The sequence below is a fragment of the Sander lucioperca genome, chromosome 11 (assembly GCF_008315115.2).
Source record: "Sander lucioperca isolate FBNREF2018 chromosome 11, SLUC_FBN_1.2, whole genome shotgun sequence".
NCBI classification, from domain to species: domain Eukaryota; kingdom Metazoa; phylum Chordata; class Actinopteri; order Perciformes; family Percidae; genus Sander; species Sander lucioperca.
The window spans coordinates 2,453,272-2,461,720 of record NC_050183.1 but is presented as its reverse complement, the minus strand read 5'-3'; the positions used below and the strand labels follow the sequence as shown (position 1 = coordinate 2,461,720).

At 40.5% G+C, this 8,449-nt stretch overlaps 1 long non-coding RNA gene across 1 annotated transcript; it reads left to right on the top strand.

The window, feature by feature from the left end:
- Positions 1-4,940: 4,940 nt before the first annotated feature.
- On the top strand, positions 4,941-5,556 carry LOC118496304. The gene is made up of 2 exons (XR_004898850.1): positions 4,941-5,115; positions 5,330-5,556. It is a non-coding gene; the product is annotated as an uncharacterized LOC118496304 (long non-coding RNA).
- The last annotated feature ends 2,893 nt before the right edge of the window (positions 5,557-8,449 follow it).

Here is an 8,449-nt window from a genome sequence, read left to right as displayed (position 1 = left end):
ACAGCTGATGCTCTTTCACCTCACCTAGCTACAGCGAATCAAAATAGTCACCCAAATATTTACCTTGCTCTTTAACCTTGACACACGCTTTTCAGAGACAAAAACGAACAAAGGACAAACTCAGCAGGAGTTTATCCAAAAAGTCTTACAATGCATCTCTTACGTACACATTTGGAAGTCTTGCTGAAGACTTAGACGAGTTCCAGTAGCAGTAGCAGACTAGCACTGACCTCCTTAAGCAGAGAACAAAGACAAAAATAGATGACATTTGTTTAATATCAGACTAATACATAACGGGTTTCACTTTTTTTTTTTAATCTGTCTGCGTTTAAGGTATTTCTGTGATTTCCTGAGACAAAAATTCAATGAAATCCATCTCCTCCAGCCAGATGGCTGTGTGGCTACCTCCCTGCTCTCTCGCTCCCAGCACATCCCATCATCTACCCACTCCTTTTCTGCTCTCTTTCAAATGTCACTTTGTTTGATACACAGGAATGAGGGCCAGGGAGCAGCGCAGACAGAGATTTGGCCTGTGAGACATTTGCTTTATCATAGATTTGTTTAATCTGAAACCTCTCCTCGGATGAAAATGGGCCAGACTCCCCCGGATCAGTTCTTTCTGGAGGCATTTTGCCAGTTCATTCCAAAATAGTAGTTAATCAGGGCCTGCAGCCAGTGGGACATACTGTATGAGAACATTTGCACACATTTGAGAAAACACACGTTACAGATAGAAGCTTAAACTATGAAGCAGTATGGACACTACTGAAATGAAACTGAAATGCCATGTGCGGTATTTGTCCAAGGTCTGCTTCATTTCAGTCCTGACTTGTAGCACGGATGAGGTGAATGGCGGTTTGTCGCTGGGTGTTGTTTGTAATTGAATCCTTCCACATCTCTCTGGAAAGCCATTAATCATTCACCTAATTGAGTCACGGACCAGTAATTAGCGGTGATTGGGAGCACGATGGTTGGAGTGATTCTCTTTGATTCTACACTCTTTAACTGCAGCACGGCAGCCAATGGGAGCCCATCCACAGCGCCCCCTGTTGAGGCTGACAGCTCCCCTGGCACATTAAACAGCTCCCCTGGCAAATTAATTCTCCATAGTGATCAAAGCCAGGAACCTGTTCCTTTGCCACATGTGATCTCATTTGTTCTTCAGAGGCAAACTCCCACACATCTGCCTCTGTGATCCACACATGACCACATAGAGGTTGATGGTGGACAAAAACACAGACGAAGACAAAACCAGGAATTGAACAATGTCTTTTGAATAAAGCTCAATTAAAAGATATTAAGCAATGTAAATGGATGGAAAGAGGATATTCTAGAAAAAGAAAACACTTGGCTATGTTCTAATTAAAGTGATAACAATTAATAAGATTAGGTCCCTCACTCAGCCAAGTGAGGCCACACAATTAACTTTAGACTTATGCAGTTAATCAGTGTGCAGAGAAATCCTCAGCATGGTCAAATACAGTACGAAGATGGAGTTAAAGTTGCTTGATGTTCTAAGGTATCTCTTGCTATACCCATTATTTTTTTCTTAGACAGAAAGGTAATGTTAATACAGATTGTCCAGCTAAACAATTACTTTTACAGTGTAATGTATACTGTTCACTTAAGGTTTTGTAATTGTTTTGACCACTCTCCTATCTAACTGCAACCCTGTTACAAAGTCAGTCTTTTCTTTATGTCAAGGCTCAACCCTCCTTAACAAGGCAATAACCTTGGTTTTAATTGACATCTTTCTTTAATTTGTAAAGTTTGTATGAAGAATCGGATCATTTTTATTTTGTTTCAGATGACGTGAAACTTTATGCTGCAGGAGAAAAACCCTGGGTGTACAGTAGCTGCCACTCACTCAATGCAAGATGGCAACACAAAGTTAAGGTTAGGGAGAGATCAGAGTTGAAAGAGACTAACATGGGATGTGAACCCTGGTATCCTCTGTCGAGGACTGAGACTTTTCGAAGGAAGGATAATAATGTTGCGCTACTTAACAGCAACTTACGTAGTTCACACAGTTCTTATGGGATCAGTATGTGTGACAAAATCGTTACAACTCAAGGACCCACTCACTCAGACTGGTCACGGCATCAGCAGGGAAAAAACAAAGAACACAGACTTGAACATAAAACATAATAAAACAGGACACCTAAGCCAGCCCTCACTGATGAGGAACGTCAGCTGCAGTTGAAAGCTATAAAAAAGCTAGTAAGTAGAGCTTGAGTTGATATTATTTTGTTACACAACCAACAACTGCAGCCAACATTCATTCTTCACATGACTGGTCACTTGTCAGGAAAACGTAAACATGGGTTGTTCTAATGCTGTCATGTTTCTGGTGAGAACAGTCTCCAGAATACATCCAGCGTCCCTAAAATAAGATAAGCCTGTACAGAAAAATGTCTATATGGAAGTTTTCATCTGAATGCAGATATGGAACACTGCGTATAGTATTTCTCAGCAATGTTGGAAGCAGCAGTGCAGTGTTGGCAAACAAACATACATCTGAAGATAAGTGGTAAACACACACACACACACACACACACACACACACACACACACACACGGGTAATCTGGGAGTTGACCTGGTGAGCACTGCTCGGCTAGATAAAGGAGATTATCCGCATTGTAGTGAGCTGGGGCCTAGGTTCACTGTGTGTGTGTGTGTGTGTGTTAGGGCTGAACGATTAATCGCATTTGCAATAATATTGCGATATGTTAAAATGCGATTTCCTAACCACAAACGCTGCGATTTGGTCACGTGACTCGCAAGAGCAAAACAGTCTGCACTCTGCAGAGAGGGCATCAACTTGGCACGCTAACGCTACGCTGTACCTTGACGTGTTGGCCTCAGGCTCGACAGAAACTTTAGTCCCAAATTGGAACAGTATGTCACTTGTGTGTAATATATTATATAATGTAATTATATTTTTACTTATTTAACTGTCTAGTAAAGGTTCAAAGACAGTGTTTAAAAAGTACAATCCACATGTTTACATATGTTTATTACAGTATGGACAATATGAAGGAACTAGGAGACTTCTGAACTAGGACGGTGTGGATCTGTTCAGATTTCACCACATCAACGTTGCTGAGAAGCTGCAATGTAGTGGACTACATTCCTGTGTTTGTCTGATATATATACATATTTGCAGAGTAATACATACTATGTATAATGTTCTTGCATTGATTGTTTGAAGAATGATGTTTTTGTCATGAAGTGAATATATGGAGACCTCAGATGTTTTTCTTTTTTTTTGACGCTTAGGGAAATGGGGTCTAAGAAATAGAAGTCCTTTTTTCGGATCCGAAGGGTCGACCTGCCTGAATTTGGACATTGTTTTGATATAATAATCTAAATACTACTAAGTGTGGTAAAGCCACATATTTGTTTTTTATATTTCTGCAATCTGCTCTTTAGTTTGTGTGATTTGTTTCTGACTTTCATATGAATGTTTACACCAGGCTTGGTCAGTGCTCAATATACTACTGTGACTGAAGTAGTTAAATAGAAGATGTCATTCATATAAATTCATGCATCACCTAATTTCATCATCACATACAGGCCTGGCCTCCAGGAAAGAAGAGTTTGTTTAATCTATCTAATCTTGTGTTGTTCATACTCTACAATGATTTATTGCTTGTCTTTGTTGAATAATACAGAAGACAAAGAGCTTAAAAAAGAATCGCATATTAAATCGCAATCGCAATATTGGTGAAGAAAATCGCAATTACATTATTTTCCAAAATCGTTCAGCCCTAGTGTGCGTGTGTCTGTCTGTGTGTGTACACTTGGTTCCTGTGTGATGTACATGTGTACTTATTGTATGTTTACTGCTGATGTGTCTGTGTACCCTATGTGTGTTGAGTACACAGTTGTGTCACAGCATCCCGAGCAACAGAGATGAGGGATTATCTGGATTTTCCAAGTGGGATTTTCAGCAGGGTAGAAGAGAAATACTACTAAGTCGCTTTCACCCCCTGACCTCCAGGGCCAAAGGCAGCCTTCCAGGCTCTTGACGCCTGGCTTACTGGACCCACCTGAGGTTTTTATGGACAGACTACCCCTAGCTGGGCATCTATGACACTGAGGTTAAAGTCAAGGGGTTGAGTGAGTTAGCATCTTGTGGGAACTGCTGTAGCTCAACAGTAAATTAATCATTCTTGTTACTGTAACTTGTTCTTCGAAATCGTGATTCAGAAAGCATTTTATTCATTGCTTCCCTTTATAAAAATATCTCCATTATTAATGCAATTAAATTGTTAGATTTGTGCATATGAACATACGGTGATCCAGGGTTTTTCCTGCATAGAGGAAGTTTTGGCGCCCCCCAAAGAGGTTTTTAGCCAACCCGTTCTTACTCCCAACTTGTAAAATACTAGTATCGCTTTGCCAGACCCTCCTCCAAAGCGTCTGGCTACTTGACATAGCATTATGGGATGGGAGGAAAACATGCTCTGGTTTAATGGCATTTTTTTTAAACCAATCAGAATTGTCATGGGCGGTGCAAAACTCTGCACAGAGCTGCTGCAAAATAGTCGTGCAAGAGAAAACTCAGATTGGACAGATAGTCTAGCTAGCTGTCTCAATTTACCCTGCAGAGATCTGAGGAGCAGTCCTCATAAATCCACCGAATTTAAAATTCCAACACAAACAAAGCGGACGGAAACTGAAAATACATGCATCCAGCGGAATTTCAAGTAGCACTGGAGCAAACACAGAAGTGGAACTCGAAGGATATAGACAAGTAAAATACTGGTGTCTGGTCAGTAGCTCTCATTGTGAAATACTGACGAAAAATTCACCCTTTAGCTGTTCTAAATAAAGGATAAATCCCCAAAAAATATCCCAGACAGCCAACTGGGGCCTCATTTATTAACAGTGCATAGAAAATGTTCTAAATTCGGTCTTAGGAAATTAAATTTAGTATGTGCTTAATTACAAAAAATTCTGTATTATCAAACGTGCGCAAGCCAATCGTACGCACATCAGTAAGTAATCAATCTTGATGAATCCCATCTGTTCTTAACGACCATGCTCATTCACGATTAGGCCATTTGCATTAAGAAACGCCTCCAATTAACCATATATGGTAACAACACGTCCATTTATCAACCACATGAATGTGGTTTTTCCCTCACCGCAATAATGGCAAAGAGAGCAAAGAAGAGGAACTTCTCAAACACAGAAATGGAGGTACTGGTAGATGAGGTTCAATCCAACCAACAAATATTGTTTGGGTCACTCAGTGCAGGAGGTATTACAAACAAAAGAAAAAAATGCTGCATGGAAGAAGGTCACGAACAAATCCAGCAGTTCTTCCTTTTGGGGAAGCGGTACCTACTTTGAAGCCACTCTGTGCCCTCGCCAAGCAGATCAGCGCAATCTTTGAGCGCATTGTTTGCCAAGTCTTCCCATAACTCAAGATAAGCCAATGCACTATATTTCTAACATTTGTCACAGCTGTCTTTTATAGGGTTTGATACCAATTAGGCAACTTTACAGTTTAAAACTAGACAAATGACTAATTGAGAGTTTTCTAATAAAAGGAAACAGGACATATGTGGATGTTGCGTAGTGCATACTGTGACACTCTTAAATGCACTAGATTCTGTTCGTAAGTATGGCCAGAGCTGTGCTTGTATTTATACACATTCTTAAGTCTAAGTAGAAGTTGGTTCCAATTCCACACTTTACATACATACGCACACATCTGTGCGTACGCACGGTTGATAAATGAGGCCCCGGGAACCAGGAGTTGGCAAACTGTAGCAACCAAGTAAGCAAACCTAGCAATTCATTACGTAAACAGGATGGCTAGAAAACATCTGCAACTAATAAGATTACTTGGCTTAGTCTACCTGTTGTAGAACATTATTCATGTAAAATATGTGATTTAATGATAACATATTACATGTCCACTGGAAGATGCTTAGATAATAGAGGGGTTAGCTTGTGATAAATAGGTTACTGGTTTGTTATGGATGTCCTGGCCTAAGTTTTCCGCATTGTAATTAGAATAGAAAAGAAACCTTGATAATGAATAGCCGCTTTCCGACCGGAGGGATTTTTGCAGTTCCTAGAACATAACGTTCCTAGAACCCTTCTTTTCTCTTGTTCCGACTGGACCAATTTGGGGATTATTAAGTTCCTCTGGCCACAGTTCCTGTAACTCTTTCAGGTCCTACTTCAGGGCAGGGTATTTTCCCTTTTCCATTTTCTGCATAGTGGTGGTTAGATGGCTGTGATTATATTAACAAAAGGTCAGTTCCTATGGCCACTTGGCCAGTGTGAATGCAAATTGCAAAACCTGTTTTGGGGGAGAGTAGTTAGTAGAACTGTTTAGAAGTGGACTGTTCCTATAACTACGTTCCTGTAACTACTTGGTCAGAAAGAGGCTAATGTTTAAGCAAAGTACAGTGCAGTCTCCAAATGATCCTGCCACAACACCAGAAGTGTACATACAAACTAAGGATTGACAATCTGTGAAACCATCTGTATTTCATTTACATCTTAGGTTAATTCAAACAAGCAAACTTTCTCAAAACAGCAGCAGCTGTGTCAGTAGATGCTCGAGGTTTTCAAAGTTTCTCAGATTGACCAATGTGAGGAAGGGCGAGACAACTGGAGTCGGTAGCGTAATACGTGGAGTGTAGAGGAAGAACTGAAAAGAGTCTAGGGCTTTATTAAGAAGACTCTCAGATTGATTTCCTGTCAGCGAGCATCCATGCTGATGAGATTGATGCATACAGGATGGGAGCTAAACATGGATGAAGCAGGAGAACAGAGTGAGAGATCTTTCCATTCTTGGAGATGCCTCTCATTGCCTACGGGCCCAGACAGGCTGATCGGCGAACTGAGCAGAGCTGTCCTCTTCTTAAGTAATTAAGACATTACTGGGAGGTCTCTCTATCCATATTTGATGAAGACCCAAGCTACAATTAAGATGAGCCCTTCTGTGGGGGCTGTGGAAGCCTGATTGATAGTTCCCACACAGCGAGGCTGATGGGTGGTGGGTCAGTGAGCTGGCGGCTTCCTCTGCAGAATACCCTTTAACCCCTGCCTAGGTTGGTGAGTCCCCATCGGGAGCTGAATATGGATGTTCTACATCTGCTTGTTAATGAATTAAAAGAGCAATTTAGGTCTCCTCAGCTCCCAGAGGAGTTGATTTCATCTCTTTAACGATTGGCCCCGGTGAACCCGGCTCGGCGTTGCTGCATTTTATCATAAGTTATACCGTCAGGGAAGCTTATGAACAATGACTTGAACTGAAAGGTGTTAGCAGGTGCAGAGCGGAAAATGCCTGAGGTTAGAATTAGCCTAATTGTTCATATGAAACTCACGACTAACGGTGTGAAAGCAAATTGGTATGTTGTCATTGGCCTCTGCCCCTTAAATAGTTGGGGTGTTTTTCTTTTTCTTTTTACTATTATCTGATACTAGAAAAAGCCTTGACGGTACACACACACAGCTAAAACTGTGCATAATATCGAGATATATTACGCACAAACAAGTGTGAAAATATTCAGCGATTTTTCGGCCCAGTTGCAAATGTATGCCTCATGTAGAGCATGTAGAGCTTCTCAGGCCTCACTTCATTTTATGATAATGATAATTGAAAGATGGGGGAGGAATAACTAAATTACAAAGCTGGATTAACAAAATGCCCACGTCAGGTGCTAAATTCACTCTTGTTACACTTTTGCAATAGCGCTCCGCAGCACCAAGCCTCTGGTTATAGCACACTGACTCGATTACCACCCTCTTAATCAAATTCTTCCTACTCAATTGCATTTGCAGCAGTTTAAAATGTGTTTCTCTTCTCGCACTATTAAAACTCTCCCCTTAGTTCAGGATACACTTCAGCTCTAGAACAAAGTACCTTTAGTTTTTGAGGCCAAAGGAAATTCCTAAATATCCTCATGTTTATGAGCTCAAGAATTCGTCTTTTTCAATATGATACTGCATAAAGTCTAAAGTGCAGCTATCCCTGTGACTCCACTGTGAGGCTTGAATGTGGTAAATGGCACAAGCTTAGACATTAGATGGGTGGGGTTGAGCCTGGAAATGTCACCAATTTAGCTCAGTTGAGAAATGTTGTCTCTTATTCAAGAGCTTTTATTAAATTACACTGGTGCCAGGCATTATTATGAGATTTACAAAGCATCCGGTAATGTCCTTACACAGGGATATAGGCAATTTAATACATCTTGTCGCAGCCATAGTGGTCCTCAATGGGGAAATACAGTATATCCTCTTAAACAACTGACCTCAAAAGAATTGTATAGCAGAATTAATTTCTGTGGAATTGATAAGATATGATATATTTAATGTTTATATATCATCTTTTATCTTAAGGATAACTGAGCTGAGTTCAGTAGCACCAGAGAAGCTAAACTAGAAGGAGTTTCCTGTGAACCAGTAACCTCAATTTTG